This window comes from Diadema antillarum, unplaced genomic scaffold, assembly GCF_040938485.1.
Source record: "Diadema antillarum isolate AM-2024a unplaced genomic scaffold, OU_Dant_1.0 seq00001520_RagTag, whole genome shotgun sequence".
NCBI classification, from domain to species: domain Eukaryota; kingdom Metazoa; phylum Echinodermata; class Echinoidea; order Diadematoida; family Diadematidae; genus Diadema; species Diadema antillarum.
The window spans coordinates 1-19,177 of record NW_027272252.1 but is presented as its reverse complement, the minus strand read 5'-3'; the positions used below and the strand labels follow the sequence as shown (position 1 = coordinate 19,177).

Below are 19,177 nucleotides of genomic sequence, written 5' to 3'. Positions count from 1 at the left end.
CTTACCCATGGCGGAAAACGAGGACAGACACACGAACTTTACATTTAAACCGAGGACACACAGAGAACCGAGTGTGAGGACGTCCTCGCTTCGCAGACCATTCCAAACGGTCTGTTTTTGCATGTAGGGGTACATGTGTGTAGGTCCTCGATTAGCGTTATAATAATAAGTCCTCGGTTGGATGGTAATATACGAATGAGTCCTCGGTAGACAAGATTCCTACTTACACACAGGTCCTCGGCTATAATATGGTAAAATTCTTGTGGGTAAAACAGGTCCTCGGTTTCCACTATCACTAGTAAGTATGAGTGTGCGTACGTAGGGGAACCCGGGGCAAAGAGGAACACAGGGCAAAGTGAAACACCCCAATTAAACCTAAATACATTCAGTCTTGAATCTAAAGCTCATGCACCAAGATCCCTCTGGGGATGCTACATCCTTTGATATCAGAGCTGTGTAAATAAATAATTGCATGTGTGTCTTTAGGGAAAATATTTGTCTTGCATACCTCAAAACCAAGAAATGATGAGTATATATTTTATGTCAAATTATCATGCTTATCTGAAATTGTATCTCGAAAACCATGGTAACAACGATTCATGGATTTCAATTCAATTCAAATCAGTTCAAAATTATTGAATTTCTATATAAAGTTAAACAAAGTAATTTAAGCTTCCAAAAATAGTGGTATCAGGGCTAGCAAATATTGGCCGACGTTACAGTGATGCATGTTTGGAAAATTATACATGGTTGGGGCAAAGTTTGGTGTGTTTCCACGCACGCCGCATGCCTTGCGTTTTGTATTCCACTTTGCCTCAATGGTCTGGGGCAAAGTGGAATTTTAATACTTTTTTTTCAAATTCACAGTAATTGATAAAACTGATAATTTGAAAACGAATTTTACTGCCATTTGTTAGCGGTAGTCCTCAGGTAATAGTATAAACAAAAAATCTTGCTTTACTCTGCTTTGAATTCTCGTTTTGGCTGGACAAACATTTTGGGACCACTTTGCCCCGGGTTCCCCTACAATTGTGTGTGTGCCGGATGTTTATAGGTTTGTGCCCGGGTTTTGTGTTTGTAACGAATCAGCAAACATTGTATATTGTCGAACAATAAAAGTTTATAATCTCAGATATTGAATCTTCATTATACCTCTAGTGCAGCATTAACCTAACAGGTACAGATTAAATAAAAACGGTGATAAGAGGCATTATATACTGTACAAAACTAGTCGACACAGATTTTGATTTCTTTCAGTGTGTCTTCTGTGCCCTGATCGGACAATATATCTTTTATCAAATTAGGTGTAGGTACCTTACTGTCTCGCTGGTGGTTATGAACATTCTAGCGGAGAGGATGAGTTTTTCGAATGTTACTTGGCATAGAAAACCCCATAGCACTGTCCACACTGTCCAAAGTCTAAGGCACAGAAAGGGTTAATCACTGAGCGCTCACACGATATGTTTTGCTCAGAGCCATGTTAGTCGGCGGGGGACAGACTTGAAAGAAATGTTAATCCCAAGGAAATATCGTGTTCATAAGGCACTAGAACCACACGTGTCAGGTTGAATATCGAGCACTGGCGTTGAGAAATGAGGCACGTCCCATCTTCTGATCGCCGGGTTGATGTACAAGATTATAGAGGGCGACAGACTGGCCTTTCAGAATACAAGAGGGAGAAAAAAGGTGACTGAGCAATAGCACCCACGTGTAATGGACCAGTTTGTTTTCATTGTGGAATCATACGCGCGCGTTGTATAACAAATGCTGTTCCTGACGACCAGAGCAATTTGCCCTTTGCTTGCCCAACATAGCAATGTCGGTTCTAGTTAGAATAAATTACAAACAGATGGGCGGAAAAGCTGATACTGTATCCCAAGACATTAGAAGAGACGGGAAATGAAATTGAATATCCATACATTTGAATACATTATGGTGAATCACTATGTTGCAAATGGGTTGGCTGGTGGACGTTTGAGGAGTGCAGCAGTTTCTAATTATTTCAAATCTTGGTAGTCTGCAGCTTCAGGCGTTTAGGTTTATTGATCGCGGCGTCTTTTTTTTCCTACCTTTTCTCCCGGGTGGTACTACTATATTTGCATATCCTCTGTAGTTGAAGCAACGATACGAACCACTCCAGGCTTTCGTTAGTTTATTTATCTTCAGAGGTTGAAGATGTAAGCAGACGCATGCATTTGATTTAAGACAAAGCAATTAGGACTCCGCTTCATAGTCACTCGAGGGATTGGTATGAACGCTGCATAGTTACTCAAGGGATTTGTGTAAATATCCCTCTGGATTATCCCAGCATCATCTCTTCCTACGACCATGTATCATGAAGATGTCTTAACATGTGGGAATGAAAAAAAAGGCTCCAAAACATGATTTTCTTTTCCCAAGATAATTGATATTTTCTTTTAATTGAAGCAAAATTGCACATGAATTTGCCTTTGCATTTTAGTTCAGTGTTTACATAGGGGAACAAAGAACTTAAATTACATAATCCATTCTTTTAAGTTTTTGGAGCACTTTCCACCGAAAGGAAAAAAAAAATAGAATAACAATTTTATCTGACCTATTGTCCTCCTTGTCCTCATTTGGAAGCGTCTCAGTTATTCCAGAGTGTTGAAAAACTTTAATCCAGTTTCGACTGGGGTGGTGAGTTTTACTTTATTCTCATTAACTTGCGTTTTCAGTTACCCCCTTCAACTGTAAACGAAATATCTGCATAATTCGAATACGTACCCTATACCAATGAGGCATTACGGTCTTGAAATCCAGCCTGAGTGACGTTGAGTGTCGATTAGTCTTCCGACGTTGGTCTTATTATAGTCAGCTATCACCTTGGAATGGATTTGACCTATTTTGCGTCGTTACCATGCCTTGGCAAATGTCGACAATCGCGTACGAATAATTGAGGTCAGAGGAGCAGCAAACGTGTTGAGCAGTGACTGGCATTATATACACTGTACCTTCAGTAATTGGTGTGTCAATATCATTTGCTGCACGGGCTTTGTCATTACATGGAATGAAATAGATATTTAATGGTGTCATTAAGAGACGCACAAGCAATACATCTTGCCAGAATGGAAAAGCAGATCCAAATGTCACAACAACACCCGTGTGCGTATATTACCCTTTTCTCTCTAACATTTCCATCTCTCCATCCCCTTTATCGCTCGGTTACCCAGTCCCTTCTCCCACCCCGTCTTTCTTTATTTGTGCTCTTCGTAAGTTTGAAAACGTGAGATCTAGAGAATCAAACTATCTTGTAAAACTGAACTTTCAAATATAATCTACACCTCAAATTTTTTCATGTAGAATTCGTGAATGGAACAAAATAAAGATAAGACATGTCGTGACTAAAGTGTATTAAGGAAAATCGGACGTATAGATGCAGTCCACTTCAAGTGTATTTGAAATCGACGACAATCTTCATTCTCTCACATTGGATTTTATCCTTTTAATGCATTGTGATTCTACAGTTGAAAATCTATCAGGACAAAAATTAATCCCCACGGATTTGGAAGGCACAAGAAGAGCTACAGAAATCAAGTTAATACAATAATTAGACATATATGTCAACTTGGACTGAACAGGGAAAAACAGGGTTTTTGTCATAAAGGTTGCATGTGAATAAACAGTGGATAGCGAGAACAATGCCAGTAATGACTGAATATTAAAGGAGGGGTAAGAAAAGAAAGTAGATGATTTCATTGAAAGATTGCAGTATGATAGTTGACAATACTGGTCCATGCATCAAACCCCTATGGTAAGACACATATTGTTTTTCTGACTGTAAACGGTGAGTTCCAATCAGCTCACAACATGTAGTTAACCTTTTACGATTGCATGAATTAACCTCGAAAGGCAGGCTTGTACAAGTTGTCGCAAAGAATGGAATGATTGAGTGTGACATATTTATTCTTCACGTCGACACACATGTCAGGTAGTAGTATTTGCTGTTTTATTGTATTTTCAAATAAGGTATTCATAATTTGATAATGTTACAGATTGGGGAATCTATGTGTTGCATGATTCTGCAATGTGCACATTTATACGGAAATAAAGAGTGTTACATGAACGTATAACAAAGTGTTTAATATAAAGGCTTTTATTTCTATCCAAATAATACTATACATTACAATACGATACGATACGATACGATACGATACAATACAATGCAATGAAATGCAGTACGATGCAATACAATACAATATGATACAATACAGTACAATACAATACAATACAATACAATTATAATACAATGATTTCTTGTATTAGCGCTCTCATCATCTATAGTGCAGGTGCTGTTATACGTTGCTGCAATAAAAAAAAACAATCACTCATATCGGCTTGAATCTTATCATAAATTTTTGTTCTAAAATACACAGGGTTTATGGTACTGATGTGGAAATGACGAGCACAAATTCCACAGCTAAATGCACGGGAGCATTACTATGCATTCATTCAGCATCACTCTCGTTGAATGAAGACCTCCGTAAGTGCTATGTTGTAAAGTCATTGCACTCCACTCGACCTACTGGCTTATTGACTTAGCAGCGGGAAGGGGAACACTATACAACCCTTCAAAACGTGAGAGTTTTCAACGGCTATATGCTGTGGCATAACGTTGGCGACGGGATTCCGGCATGTGCTTTTTCTGCTTGACCGTAGCTTTTCACAACTTTTAACCTTCCTCTTGGCAAACAAGCCCAACATACATCAAATTTCAGGCGAAGATAGCAATCGACTCCCCTTCTTGTTTGTCGTCCCCGTTTTCTCTCCTGCTTCTCGCGAGCGACGAAATAATATGGCAATAACTGCCAAGACATGTGTCTTGAAATTGAAGACACGCTGGTGTCCCTGTTAAACGCCCATCCCATAAGAGAAAGTCCATGCTAACGTGACAGCAGTCAAGGGGAAAACAGCTTTGATGATCAATAGTTGACATAAATCCACTCTCTCTTTGTTTTCGTTTTTTCTTAATATGGCCGCATTATGACGAATAGCCTTAAAAGTGTGGTAAAATAGACCTTCATGGTTTCAAAGCAGGATCGAATGACATGCAATGAAAATTTCAAAGAAGGTTACGATAAGAAACGAAATTAATTCTCCCCGATGCGATCGCGTTTTACTTACTTCTCGTAAAGGATGATTTCTCGCACCAGGCAACATTTCATTGATAGACGTCTTTCAAAAGCATGTACTTCAATGCGCTAATGGGTACAGTAAGGTGTGTGTGCGCATTATCTATTATAACTGCATGTATAATCATATTGTCTCCTACTTGTGTGTTCTATAGTAAGCAAGGATTTATGTGCTGCGTCGCTGCATATCTTGTGAGTATTCTGCTGTCACACCGCGCGGTTACATATTTGTGTCGTGGTCGTTTCCCGATATAGTTGACATAGTTGATTTTAATACTATAATGTCACCACGAATGAAGACAACTTTTGGGGCCAGTTGTCTCTGGTTATACAAGATTAGCTCAACTATGAGTCTCAATCATCAATTCGCACTACTGTCACTAGTTTCCCTAACAAAAAAGTCCTGTGGTACTCCCTGTGGTACTTGTCGGTACCACACAATGTACCACACACTTGTAATGTTACCACAGGAACTGTGTGGTACTGTACCACAGGCTTGTAGGGTACTCCCTGTAGTACTTGTCAGTACCACACAATGTACCACATAAATAAATGTTACCACAGGAACTGTGTGGTACTGTTTTACAGGCTCATGTGGTATTCCCTGTGGTACTGGTTGGTACCACACAATGTACCACACAAATATATGTTAACACAGGAACTGTGTGGTACTGTGTCACAGGCCCATGTGGTACTCTGGGATGTACCATAGGGCAGTACCACAGGACATTACCACAGGAAAGTACCACAGGACAGTACCACAAGACAGTATACACACAAATTGTCCTGTGGTATTTTGGGACGTATACCACACGACAGTACCACAGGACAGTACCGCATGAATTGTCCTGTGGTATTTTGGGACGTACCACAGGAGAGTACAACAGGAAAGTACCACAGGATAGTACCACAGGACAGTACCACACGACTTGTTCTGTGGTATTTTAGGACGAACCACAGGACAGTACCACAGGGCAGTTCCACAGGACAGTACCACAGGAAAGTACCACAGGATAGTACCACAGGACAGTACCACATGAATTGTCCTGTGATATTTTGGGACATACCACAGGACAGTACCACAGGACAGTACCACAGGATAGTACCATAGGACAGTACCTCACGACTTGTCCTGTGGTATTTTGGGACGTACCACAGGACAGTACCACAGGACAGTACCACAGAGCAGTACCACAGGACAGTACCACAGGAAAGTACCACAGGATAGTACTACAGGACAGTACCACACGACTTGTCCTGTGGTATTTTGGGACGTACCACAGGACAGTACCACAGGGCAGTACCACAGGAAAGTACCACAGGATAGTACCACAGGACAGTAACGCACGACTTGTCCTGTGGTATTTTGGGACATACCACAGGACAGTACCACAGGAATTGTCCTGTGGTATTTTGGGACGTACCACAGGACAGTACCACAGAACAGTACCACAGGATATTACCGCAGGACAGTACCTCACGACTTGTCCTGTGGTATTTTGGGACGTACCACAGGACAGTACCACAGGGCAGTACCACAGGACAGTACCACAGGAAAGTACCACAGGATAGTACCACAGGACAGTACCACACGACTTGTCCTGTGGTATTTTGGGACATACCACAGGACAGTACCACAGGAATTGTCCTGTGGTATTTTGGGACGTACCACAGGACAGTACCACAGGGCAGTACCACAGGACAGTACCACAGGATAGTACCACAGGACAGTACCACACGACTTGTCCTGTGGTATTTTGGGACGTACCACAGGACAGTACCACAGGGCAGTACCACAGGACAGTACCACAGGAAAGTACCACAGGATAGTACCACAGGACAGCACCACATGACTTGTCCTGTGGTATTTTGGGACGTACCACAGGACAATACCACACGAATTGTCCTGTGGAATTTTGGGACGTACCACAGGACAGTACGACAGGAATTCCTGTGGTAATTTTCGATGTATACCACAGGAGAGTACCACAGGAACTGTCCAAAATCCCACAGGAAAATCATAATGTGGTGCTATTCCACACAGAAGTACCACACAGCAAATTAAATTCGTAAGTACCACAGAAAAATGCTACAGGATATCCTTTTTTAAAAACATTTTATACCAGAGGACTATCACATCAGGAGAATATCAAACAGCAGTACCACACAGGAGTACCACACAGGAAAATTGTAAGGCAGAATCTACTGAAATTTATTATAAAAATACAAACAGAAAAGCACATATTAATATTCCTCAATTAATTGATAGATGAGTTGTGCTGTGAATTACAGCAATTGATTTGCCATTACTTATCCTGTCCTATACTCCTACAGTATTACCTATTTAGTGAAAGTGCTGATGTAAAGCATGAGAAATTTCATAAGGACTTCCGTGGTACGGTACTCCTGTGGTACTCCTGTGGTACTCCTGTGGTACTCCTGTGGTACAAATTTTTACATAGCTCATGAATATTCATAAAAAGCACTCTAGATTTTAGAAAATACATATATGACTTAAAAAGTCAAAGTATTAATGATGGAACTTACTTTGAACTATATGAAAGATTGTCTAATTATGTTATGTTATTCCCAATATTATAGATATTGTTATGAAAGTGTAATTTCATATCTTGATAATAAGGTGTAATCGAGTTAGTAACCACGCCTTAATGCTTTACGGATAAACGGCCATATATATATATGTACTGATACGGTTGATGGCTACCTAGGAATAGAATATGACTATATAGATCTATTATAGGACTAGACTGGCACTTGGCCATTAGACTCTCGTTTGAGGTTATATGTTAGGAGTAGGACAGGTTTTTAAGTAGGGCCATGTTTGTCCTGAAATCCATCACTCACCCAACAGGAATATTCCTTGATATGTGACTAAAATTCTCCCAGATTTTTTTTTTTCGATCTATCCTGTGTGTTACTCTCCTTTGGTACCATGGAAATGCTGTGTGGTACTGCCCTGTGGTAATGCTGTGTGGTAATGATCAACCTGTGGTACTGTCCTGTGATACTGTCCCGAAATACCAAAGGACAGTTCCTGTGGTACTGTTCTGTGGTACTAGTCCTGTGGTACTGCCCTGTGGTACGTCCCAAAATACCACAGGAATTCCTGTGGTACTGTCCTGTGGTACTGTTCTGTGGTACCGGTCCTGTGGTACTTTCCTGTGGTTCTGCCCTGTGGTACGTCCAAAAATACCACAGGAATTCCTGTGGTACTGTCCTGTGGTATGTCCCAAAATACCACAGGACAATTCCTGTGGTACTGTCCTGTGGTACTGTCCTGTGGTACTTTCCTTTGGTACTGTCCTGTGGTACTGTCCTGTGGTACTGTCCTGTGGTACTGTCCTGTGGTATCGTCCTGTGGTAATTACCACAGGAGTACCACAGGACTTTTTCGTAAGGGTTGTCTTTTAAATTTCACGAATCGTATTAATCAGGAGGGAACAAAACGTATTATGTACGGAAAATTTTGGACTAGAAGTCAGCACATTAAGAACGGAAATTGAAAAGCCTTCAGAATCCGGAATCCCTTGCGAGTCCCCATAAAACACTTGCAAGCAAACACAGACATACACACACGCGCGTGACAGAATTGGACACTCTGTAATGTGTTCAAGCACTTCTTGAAAACAAGCTTGCGCAATCAATATGTGTCTTTTAGGACAATTAGAATGCTGTATACAGAGCTGATTTAAATCATTGTCGAGAATTGCTGATATGAAGAGAATATTGTGTGAAAATATAGAGTTTACATTTTATCCCATTCAAAAGTTATAGCAGTCCAAAGTTACACCCAGTTATCTACTTAACAACAAACGAGGGCGCTCTGTCATATCACTGCACTTCTTTCGCAAGAATATCACGTATTAAAGGGATATCCTAAACACCCGTGCTTCCGGTCGGTCGCATGGAAACTATCATTAAAAAGAATGCCACCACCTGAAACCATTTTTATTTCAGTCCCTTTAAAGGGTTCGTTATTTCAAAGGTTTGTAACTCCGAATGAATTACAAGTATCATAATTCCGAAGATTTGTTAGTGGGCGTGGTGCACCTTCTTTCCGGATTAACAGTAACAAGCCTTAAGAATAACGAACCTTATTTCATTTTCGGATAACTGAACCCTCGAAAAAACAAACCGTCAAATTGACGGCATAAATGTTTCATTAACGAACCCGATGTTAATTTTTTGTGTTTTTGATTTTAGGATCTAGGTACTGGTATATAGGGAATTTGTGTGCTTCGAAATACCAAACTTGATTTCATGTTCACAGTAACGAAGCTCCGGAATAACGAACATCACCTATTTCATCACATCGAACGAATAGGAGGATGCGAAACAAACAGGAAGATGACAATATAGTAAAATATACACTTGTATGATAGGAAAGGAAAGACAAGCACAAGATTGGGAGAGAGAGAGAGAGAGAGAGAGAGAAAAAGAGAAGGAGAGAGAGGGAGAGAGAGAGATGAGATAACGATGACCAATTTGTATGCTCAGGTATATTCTGGCATTCAAATGAAATTCAATCTTGCGATTTGCGGTACTCCTTTATGATGTTCCGAGATCTGCTACAACGTTGCCGCATTGCTTGACATTGACCTTCATTGGGGTTGACATTCCTTCCAAATTCAGCTCCTTTCAAAAAGCAAGCAAGCAAACAAGCAAACAGGCAAAGAAACAAAACGAACAGATTGATATTCAGACAAACAGAGTATGGAAAAGGTAAGAAAAGAATGATAAGGGTCTGAGAAACGTAGGAAATGTCCATAATTATAGAAACATGGAATTATGATATGTAATTGCCGATGTTCCCTATAAAAGTCTAACGCTAAAAAGCAATCTCACATTCTACAACAGTTTGTCTATTTGCTTATTCTAATCATTATTGAGTAGTATAGAGATATTGTGTTTATTTTGTCGTTATGAAGTGACAATCGTCATATTACCCATTCACATTTGGTATTTTGTTGTATCATAATCATGGTGAAAGGATTAGCGTTCTTTGTTCCTCTATTATGAGCGTACTCAAAATTTTATGCGAGTCAAATTTTGTAGATTTAATATAATTATTTCGTAGAGATATTCAAAGTGTTACTCAATGATGTAGGATGCATAAGTTGAGTCATAAATGATGATTATTTACTTCTATTTGTCCACATTTCCAAGATACATAACATTGCATGACAAAACATTAATAGCAATATGAGAAAAAATTGTTTGCATAGTATCGGGTAAGCTGAGATTGCTTCCAGATGAATTTAAAGACATCGATTCCCATTTGCAGATGATACGAAAACCCAGCTTAGTGCTTCAAAATAGTTCTAAAATGTAAGTTAGGGATCGAAACAACCAGCGTAAAGTGTTAATCAGCATAATCAATGTTAATTATACAAAATGTGAACAATAATTATGATAGAATTGTTTAAAGAATAAATCGTCTACAGTTATGGTTCATTCAGAGAGAGAAAAGGGTGTGATATCTCCTTGTATTTTAGACTATATGGCGACATTTTTATATGGTAGGATGTTTTGTGACACAACTGACCTACACATATGCATCAAATATGATAACTCGAGCATACTAAATCACTGCTCCCAATGGTACACAGGGGCTTTAAGTCATCGAGGTCCGCAACATGTTTCAGTGACTGCCGCGCATCCCTGAACTAACAACGTCTGTCAGAAGCGAAAAATCCTAACTGACATCGTGACATCTGCTTTATCAATGCCGATCACATAATGTTCGTTTTATCGATGGTACGTGCCTGGATGGTTGTTGTCTAAACTATCAAACACGCAGATTCGGCCATCGAGGATATTACGCTTGCATTACAGGAATCAACCTTTCCGTACCACAATAACACCATACTCATGGCCGGCGCAGCCGTAGGGGCCGTGGGGGCTCGCCCCCCCCCCCCCCACTTTTGAAAACACTGCGCCGGTCCTGATACTGCATAATTTTTTAAAAGTGTTTTCATAGAAACCAACTCTATAAAAGTTAAATATACATATGATTATTTTAAATCATTCATAGTGTTTTATGATTCAGGCGTTGAACAAGCTGACTAGGGTATGGATTGACATACTTTCCTAGCATTTACAGGATATGAAAACAATACAACTGTTTAGGGACCTGCTTTTGAACATGGCAAATGTAGAAACATGCTTTCGCACAAACGCAACTGGCCTTAATTGACTTTAAATACCAATGTATATGTATATGATAATTTGCTTGCAAAAATGACCTCAGCTATCATAAGTGATTTGTAACTTAGAGAAATTTTATTTCAGATTGATATGAAACGATAAAAGACAAGCAAGATAAATTCTAAAGATCATAACAAAAACACCTTAACAGTCGTTCTCTCAGTTCTTCACGTAGTATACCATCACACATACAAAGACTGAGCAAAACTTTCATTATGTCCATGTTACAAATAATTTATGATTTCTGAAAGAAATTGCAGGAAAATATGCCTGTTATGCTCGGTCTATGAGAAAATGCATTCCGTTGTGTTTTGTTTGGGTCATTGCAATATCCACGAGCTAGACACGTACGAGTCATACGGCCCACGAGCTAGACACCCACGAGTCATACGGCCCACGAGCTAAAAACACCAATTAAAACAGTCAGACGAGCTATTAGACACTAGGCAGATAGGGCAGGTTACAGTTCGTTATTCCGAAGGTTCGTTATTCCGAAGGCTCTTCAGTCCGAATATTCGTTATTCCGAAGGTTCGTTATTCCGAATTTCATTTTCGGATTAACGAATCTTCGGAATAACGAACTTTCGGAATAACGCCACAAATGTTCGGATTAACGAACCCTTTTTCATTTTCGGATTAACGAACCTCTAGGTATAGGGAATTTGTGTGTTTCGGATTAACGAACCTTCGGAATAACAAACCTTCGGAATAGCGAACCTTCGGAATAACGAACAGCACCCAAAGGGCAGACAAGCACGACAATATAGGAAAAAGCAGGTCTACGTAAATCAAAGGGACCGTACAATCTTGGTTGAGGTGAGGATTCAGCTTGCAACGTTTTGCGAGATATTTAGAAACCACTCTATGAAATATTAAAGAGCAAACGGCTCAATTCTAAGGGGAATCAAAAGTTTATTTGATGGAAATCGGTTTTGAAATGACTGAGATATCTAAAAACAAGGTAAAACAAAGAGATTATAATTAAAGTCGTGGCCTGTCAATTTTATTAGGACCGCTACTGTTTTTATATCTCAGTCATTTCCAGAGACTCCAACCCCAAGCACCTTCTGATCTGGAGATTCTCCCACCCGAAACCCCTAGCAAACGGGAGACTCCAAGTTGATGTGTGCGAAGCGCGAAGTTCCTAGGATTCTAGATGTTCTCTGGTGCTATCTAAGGCTTATTTTTTCAACATACGATAGAAATAAGTAAGAAATCCTTTCCACCGGGAGACACAGAGCCAGGGCGGGAGAAATCAAATCTCAAACGGGAGAACGGGAGATTGTGCAAAAATGGGCTTTCGGCGGGAGATCTCCCGTCGAAAACGGGAGAGTTGGAGTCTCTGCATTTCAAGGCCAATTTTCATCAAAAGACGTTGAATCCTCCTTGAAATTACATGCTCTTTCATATTTCATAAGCGGTTTCTCACTATCTCACCAAAAATGTTACAAACCTTAATTCTCACCCCAACCAGTAGTGTACAGTCCCATTAAGCCCAATGATGTATTGTCGAGTTGATGGGCCCACTTCGCCTATCGCCAAGCTCGTTGGCCTTAACCCTAACCAGGCCGGACTTTTTGGCCTGTTTTGTGGCCAGGGAAGGGTTGATTGAACCCCCTTCCACCCCCCCCCCCCCCCCCCCCAGATCTCGGCCGTCGGTCGCACAATCGCTGTGAAAATTGGCACATGCATTACTTGTCGCGTAATCTACCAAACTGTAAAAGAAAAAAAACTGAATTTCTCATTTTTTAAATAGTCTATATTGATTAATATGCGTGAAATCATAGATTTTGCTCTATTAAATTCAGAGAATAAAGCCCATGTCATCATCATTTTTGGTGACATTATTGCTTGTAGCAATCCTAACAATGTACTTGAAAAAAAATTTGGTATCAAAGTTTATTTCGTATGTATTCTATTGTTTTATGAATTTCTTATGTATTTCTTTGTATTTCGACATAGTGTGGGGTTTTTTTTCGTTTTTTTCCTCAAAATTAATTACAAAACATATTTCAGGCATAATTATGCTAAAATTAATTGATTTCAGCAATCAAAAGTGAAAATAATCATATAATTTTGAATACGGTGAGAAAACTCTATTTGCATAGACTTTGTACATAAAATTACGTTTTTGAGCCATTTTCGGTCTGACAAGCATGTATAAAAGGTCGTGCAGCGTCGTAACGGTATGTCCGATTTCCGCGAAAAGGGTGTCCTAAGACGTGCGAGACTTGAAAGTAAAAAGTCAGGGAGCGGCGCGGTCAAAAAAAAAAAAACCAACAACAATTCGCGCTGCAGATTGGTCGCGGAAAATTTTAGGTGGGGGGTTGATTCAACCCCCCCCCCCCCCCCCGGCCCTTTTAAGGTTAATGTCTAGTTCGTGGACGGTATAGCTCGTTAGACTACTGTACTTGATGTCGAACCCTTTGGCATGGTTCACGTAGTATCTTTCTCGTGGGCTTTGTGACTTGTGATCTAGATAGCTCGTGGATTTTATAACTCGTTGGTGTCGAGCTCTTGACGTGCACCCCTTTTGATAATCATATTGGTACATGTATTGTTAGCAATAATTGACAGATGATGTCACTTCAAGGATCTCGGTTTTGAAGTTTGTTTGTTTGTTTGTTTTTTTCCTGAGGGCGAATTCAAGAAAGCTGAAGAAAAACAATAAACGTAACATAACACAAAACATATCGAACATATTTAGACATTCTTTTTTGGCTACCTAAGTGATGATCAAGATAATTATTATGAATCAATGCGAGTCAACATTCATTTGCACAGCTTAGTTTCATTACATTCATTTGCACTGCACAGTTCCTTTAATCCGTGGCAGCTTATGTCTCTGAAGTGCTGTTTCACAGATTGGTAAGAGATTTTCCAGTAATTGTCGATCTTCTCGGCGGTTCACAGCTATAAAGCTCGAAGGATATAGGCGGTCCATCATTTCCATCAAAAGATCTCTTTCGGAACAGATATTTTCTGCAGAGCACGATCCTTGAGGCTCTGAGAGCTATAATAGAAAACAAGGACAGAAACAAAACGAAAAAACACAACGAAAAACACGGAATTGTATAGCTAAAACTCCCACACATGTGAACCGTAGATACCCACGATATCTCTTACTTCGCCTTTAACAATGTCAAATCTCTGATAGCAACTGCTAATTACATGCACTTAGTCGACATCAGCTCCCTAATCCTATAAAGCCATCAGCACTATACTGCGTCGTTATCTTAATTGAAATCATCTATTTTTCATCGTTATCGGGTTTTTTTTTTTTTTTTGCTTTTTGTGTGCAGTAATGTTTCAAAAGGTGCAAACACAATTCGCCTGTATACCTTCACTGCCATCAGAGACACATGCAGCGAGGAAGAGATTGAGAGAGAGGTCAAGGTTGAAGATGGCCTGCCTATCTTTTTTTCCCTGTGAGAGAACAGGAACATCACAAAGAATTTCCTCGGAATTAATAGGCCTACACAGTCTTGTCTTAGGTACAATACACTAAACTCAATGCACTCATTAACAGAACATGGTGCATTTATTGATAGGCTGTTGTTGTCATTTTCAAGAAAAAAAAAAGCAAAGTAAATCATTATGGCTCTTCAGAGATTTGCAGACTTTTTAATGCTTTCTTGAAATTAGAGTGCAATTCCAAACCATTTTCAAATTTGGTTCAGAGTATTAAAGAAATCTAATGACTTTGACGGGTTTATATCATTGAACATAGATAAAGAGTGTACTTGAACCTTAACGGCCACTCGTTCACATGAACTAGAGTCTGTCAATATGATCGAGACAGAGAGTAGAAATTGACCAAAAAGTGTTTAGTATATTTTGTTTGTTCGTCATTTACAACCTGTAGATGCATCATTAACACGATCGCGTCGCCCCCTCGAACTTTTTTCAAAGAGTCAGCGGCATGATGTTCGTTTGCTTTTAGTATCTTTATTTATGTCTCATTTCCTTGCTGGTCTGCGAATGTTAGTTGCCAGGTTTCCTCTTCTCTGCAAATGTTAGTTGTCACTTTCATGTTTTTTTCTCGCCTCTGCTGGGTACCTTCCATGTGCTTTTCAGCTACACGTTCTGATAAGTCAGCACTTGATGTCACAAGCAATAAATGTGACGATGGGTTCTCGTTTGTCTCGGCTGCATCTTTTGAGTGACTGGGTTTACCTGACCCTCGCAGCCGACGCATCTGCGGAAGACATTCAGTATGTTATCGGGTGGGCACACATTAACATTCAAATAGTAACCAAAACACTGCCGACAGCTGTGATTCGAGGAGAGCGTGCAACATTTGATTAGGACTGTGACACAAAGTCTGCAATGAGAACTGTCTAGACGGTTTACATTCTGCAGTGGAGAGTATCAACACGATGGCGGTCTCACTTTAACACCCACGTTACCTATTCAGGTAAAGGGGTGAACACTCTTATGCGGCGTCTCTTTGTCATCAAGGAGTTTCAAGAGATGGTGTTCCAACTGACTATTCCAACAGCTGTCAGTTTTCTATGGATGTTTAAAAGAATTCCACAGGTGCACTTGTGCCTTTGATCCCGCCATCTGTCTGAGCAAGCTAAAGATATATTTTGAATGCAAACATAATGTTGGGTATATATTGCTTTTTTATCAATTACAAACTCAAAAAGCTGCATCACTTCGGTGATCCCTCGCATTTATCCCCAAGTTGAATTATCCTTCGGGTTTATGCCAGGTTCAAGTGTGTGCGTGTGTGTCACACACAAACACACTGCTATAGCTTCTGACCACCCGAGCATTGAGAATTAAGGGTTTCTGGGACGAACACTGCACTAGGGCTTTCTATAGCTCAGTCGGTAGAGCACCGGTCTGGCAATCCGGAGGTCTCGGGTTCGAATCCCGATGGAATCCCATTTTCTTTGCTCACTTTTCCACTAATAATTTATATTCTTTCTGGTCAGTTTATTCTGTCTTTATTTGTTACAAACTCAAAAAGCTGCATCACTTCGGTGATCCCTCGCATTTATCCCCAAGTTGAATTATCCTTCGGGTTTATGCCAGGTTCAAGTGTGTGCGTGTGTGTCACACACAAACACACTGCTATAGCTTCTGACCACCCGAGCATTGAGAATTAAGGGTTTCTGGGACGAACACTGCACTAGGGCTTTCTATAGCTCAGTCGGTAGAGCACCGGTCTGGCAATCCGGAGGTCTCGGGTTCGAATCCCGATGGAATCCCATTTTCTTTGCTCACTTTTCCACTAATAATTTATATTCTTTCTGGTCAGTTTATTCTGTCTTTATTTGTTACAAACTCAAAAAGCTGCATCACTTCGGTGATCCCTCGCATTTATCCCCAAGTTGAATTATCCTTCGGGTTTATGCCAGGTTCAAGTGTGTGCGTGTGTGTCACACACAAACACACTGCTATAGCTTCTGACCACCCGAGCATTGAGAATTAAGGGTTTCTGGGACGAACACTGCACTAGGGCTTTCTATAGCTCAGTCGGTAGAGCACCGGTCTGGCAATCCGGAGGTCTCGGGTTCGAATCCCGATGGAATCCCATTTTCTTTGCTCACTTTTCCACTAATAATTTATATTCTTTCTGGTCAGTTTATTCTGTCTTTATTTGTTACAAACTCAAAAAGCTGCATCACTTCGGTGATCCCTCGCATTTATCCCCAAGTTGAATTATCCTTCGGGTTTATGCCAGGTTCAAGTGTGTGCGTGTGTGTCACACACAAACACACTGCTATAGCTTCTGACCACCCGAGCATTGAGAATTAAGGGTTTCTGGGACGAACACTGCACTAGGGCTTTCTATAGCTCAGTCGGTAGAGCACCGGTCTGGCAATCCGGAGGTCTCGGGTTCGAATCCCGATGGAATCCCATTTTCTTTGCTCACTTTTCCACTAATAATTTATATTCTTTCTGGTCAGTTTATTCTGTCTTTATTTGTTACAAACTCAAAAAGCTGCATCACTTCGGTGATCCCTCGCATTTATCCCCAAGTTGAATTATCCTTCGGGTTTATGCCAGGTTCAAGTGTGTGCGTGTGTGTCACACACAAACACACTGCTATAGCTTCTGACCACCCGAGCATTGAGAATTAAGGGTTTCTGGGACGAACACTGCACTAGGGCTTTCTATAGCTCAGTCGGTAGAGCACCGGTCTGGCAATCCGGAGGTCTCGGGTTCGAATCCCGATGGAATCCCATTTTCTTTGCTCACTTTTCCACTAATAATTTATATTCTTTCTGGTCAGTTTATTCTGTCTTTATTTGTTACAAACTCAAAAAGCTGCATCACTTCGGTGATCCCTCGCATTTATCCCCAAGTTGAATTATCCTTCGGGTTTATGCCAGGTTCAAGTGTGTGCGTGTGTGTCACACACAAACACACTGCTATAGCTTCTGACCACCCGAGCATTGAGAATTAAGGGTTTCTGGGACGAACACTGCACTAGGGCTTTCTATAGCTCAGTCGGTAGAGCACCGGTCTGGCAATCCGGAGGTCTCGGGTTCGAATCCCGATGGAATCCCATTTTCTTTGCTCACTTTTCCACTAATAATTTATATTCTTTCTGGTCAGTTTATTCTGTCTTTATTTGTTACAAACTCAAAAAGCTGCATCACTTCGGTGATCCCTCGCATTTATCCCCAAGTTGAATTATCCTTCGGGTTTATGCCAGGTTCAAGTGTGTGCGTGTGTGTCACACACAAACACACTGCTATAGCTTCTGACCACCCGAGCATTGAGAATTAAGGGTTTCTGGGACGAACACTGCACTAGGGCTTTCTATAGCTCAGTCGGTAGAGCACCGGTCTGGCAATCCGGAGGTCTCGGGTTCGAATCCCGATGGAATCCCATTTTCTTTGCTCACTTTTCCACTAATAATTTATATTCTTTCTGGTCAGTTTATTCTGTCTTTATTTGTTACAAACTCAAAAAGCTGCATCACTTCGGTGATCCCTCGCATTTATCCCCAAGTTGAATTATCCTTCGGGTTTATGCCAGGTTCAAGTGTGTGCGTGTGTGTCACACACAAACACACTGCTATAGCTTCTGACCACCCGAGCATTGAGAATTAAGGGTTTCTGGGACGAACACTGCACTAGGGCTTTCTATAGCTCAGTCGGTAGAGCACCGGTCTGGCAATCCGGAGGTCTCGGGTTCGAATCCCGATGGAATCCCATTTTCTTTGCTCACTTTTCCACTAATAATTTATATTCTTTCTGGTCAGTTTATTCTGTCTTTATTTATTAATTACATAAAATGTAACTTCACCTACGGATAATGCATATAAAAAAACAAAAGTCGATCTCTTCCAGAAATTATGTGCAAAAGTGTTAATCTGAGCTGTATGTTGTGAAAGTGTTTAATATTGTACACTATGGTAACCCGACTAAAACACTTTCCAGATTAATCCCGACAAATTAGAGTGATATGGCATAATCTTTAAGTACAATTTTCTTTTCTTTCTATGAGTAACGGCATTGAACATGGGATCTGTTGTGATTCCGCCTCTAATTGAACCTTCTTATTGTAATCCATCCATGGGCAAAACGAACATTATTTTAGTTGGCTGGCCATGCTGAGGACGGACTTTATACGACTGCTCACTCGCCTTGTTTCCTCGATCCATATTTCGCAGTAAACATGACACATGTATAAACCGAAACATACAAGTTCGTAACATCGGAAGTAACGCGTGCACCGAAGTTTTGAACTAAAAAGAACGAGTTTAGGACATAATGACTGTCAAAATGACAATGATAATGAAAACAATCCTGAAGCATACTCTGATAAAAAGAACA

General features: G+C 40.4%; 8 non-coding genes across 8 annotated transcripts; all 8 read left to right on the top strand.

The window, feature by feature from the left end:
• The first annotated feature begins 16,196 nt into the window (after positions 1–16,196).
• Positions 16,197–16,271, top strand: Trnaa-ggc (transfer RNA alanine (anticodon GGC)). Its single transcript has one exon. It is a non-coding gene; the product is annotated as a tRNA-Ala (tRNA).
• Positions 16,272–16,522: 251 nt separating this feature from the next.
• On the top strand, positions 16,523–16,597 carry Trnaa-ggc (transfer RNA alanine (anticodon GGC)). The gene has a single exon. It is a non-coding gene; the product is annotated as a tRNA-Ala (tRNA).
• Positions 16,598–16,848: 251 nt separating this feature from the next.
• Positions 16,849–16,923, top strand: Trnaa-ggc (transfer RNA alanine (anticodon GGC)). Its single transcript has one exon. It is a non-coding gene; the product is annotated as a tRNA-Ala (tRNA).
• A 251-nt stretch (positions 16,924–17,174) lies between these two features.
• Positions 17,175–17,249, top strand: Trnaa-ggc (transfer RNA alanine (anticodon GGC)). The gene has a single exon. It is a non-coding gene; the product is annotated as a tRNA-Ala (tRNA).
• Positions 17,250–17,500: 251 nt separating this feature from the next.
• On the top strand, positions 17,501–17,575 carry Trnaa-ggc (transfer RNA alanine (anticodon GGC)). Its single transcript has one exon. It is a non-coding gene; the product is annotated as a tRNA-Ala (tRNA).
• A 251-nt stretch (positions 17,576–17,826) lies between these two features.
• On the top strand, positions 17,827–17,901 carry Trnaa-ggc (transfer RNA alanine (anticodon GGC)). Its single transcript has one exon. It is a non-coding gene; the product is annotated as a tRNA-Ala (tRNA).
• Positions 17,902–18,152: 251 nt separating this feature from the next.
• Trnaa-ggc (transfer RNA alanine (anticodon GGC)) lies at positions 18,153–18,227 on the top strand. Its single transcript has one exon. It is a non-coding gene; the product is annotated as a tRNA-Ala (tRNA).
• Positions 18,228–18,478: 251 nt separating this feature from the next.
• On the top strand, positions 18,479–18,553 carry Trnaa-ggc (transfer RNA alanine (anticodon GGC)). The gene has a single exon. It is a non-coding gene; the product is annotated as a tRNA-Ala (tRNA).
• The last annotated feature ends 624 nt before the right edge of the window (positions 18,554–19,177 follow it).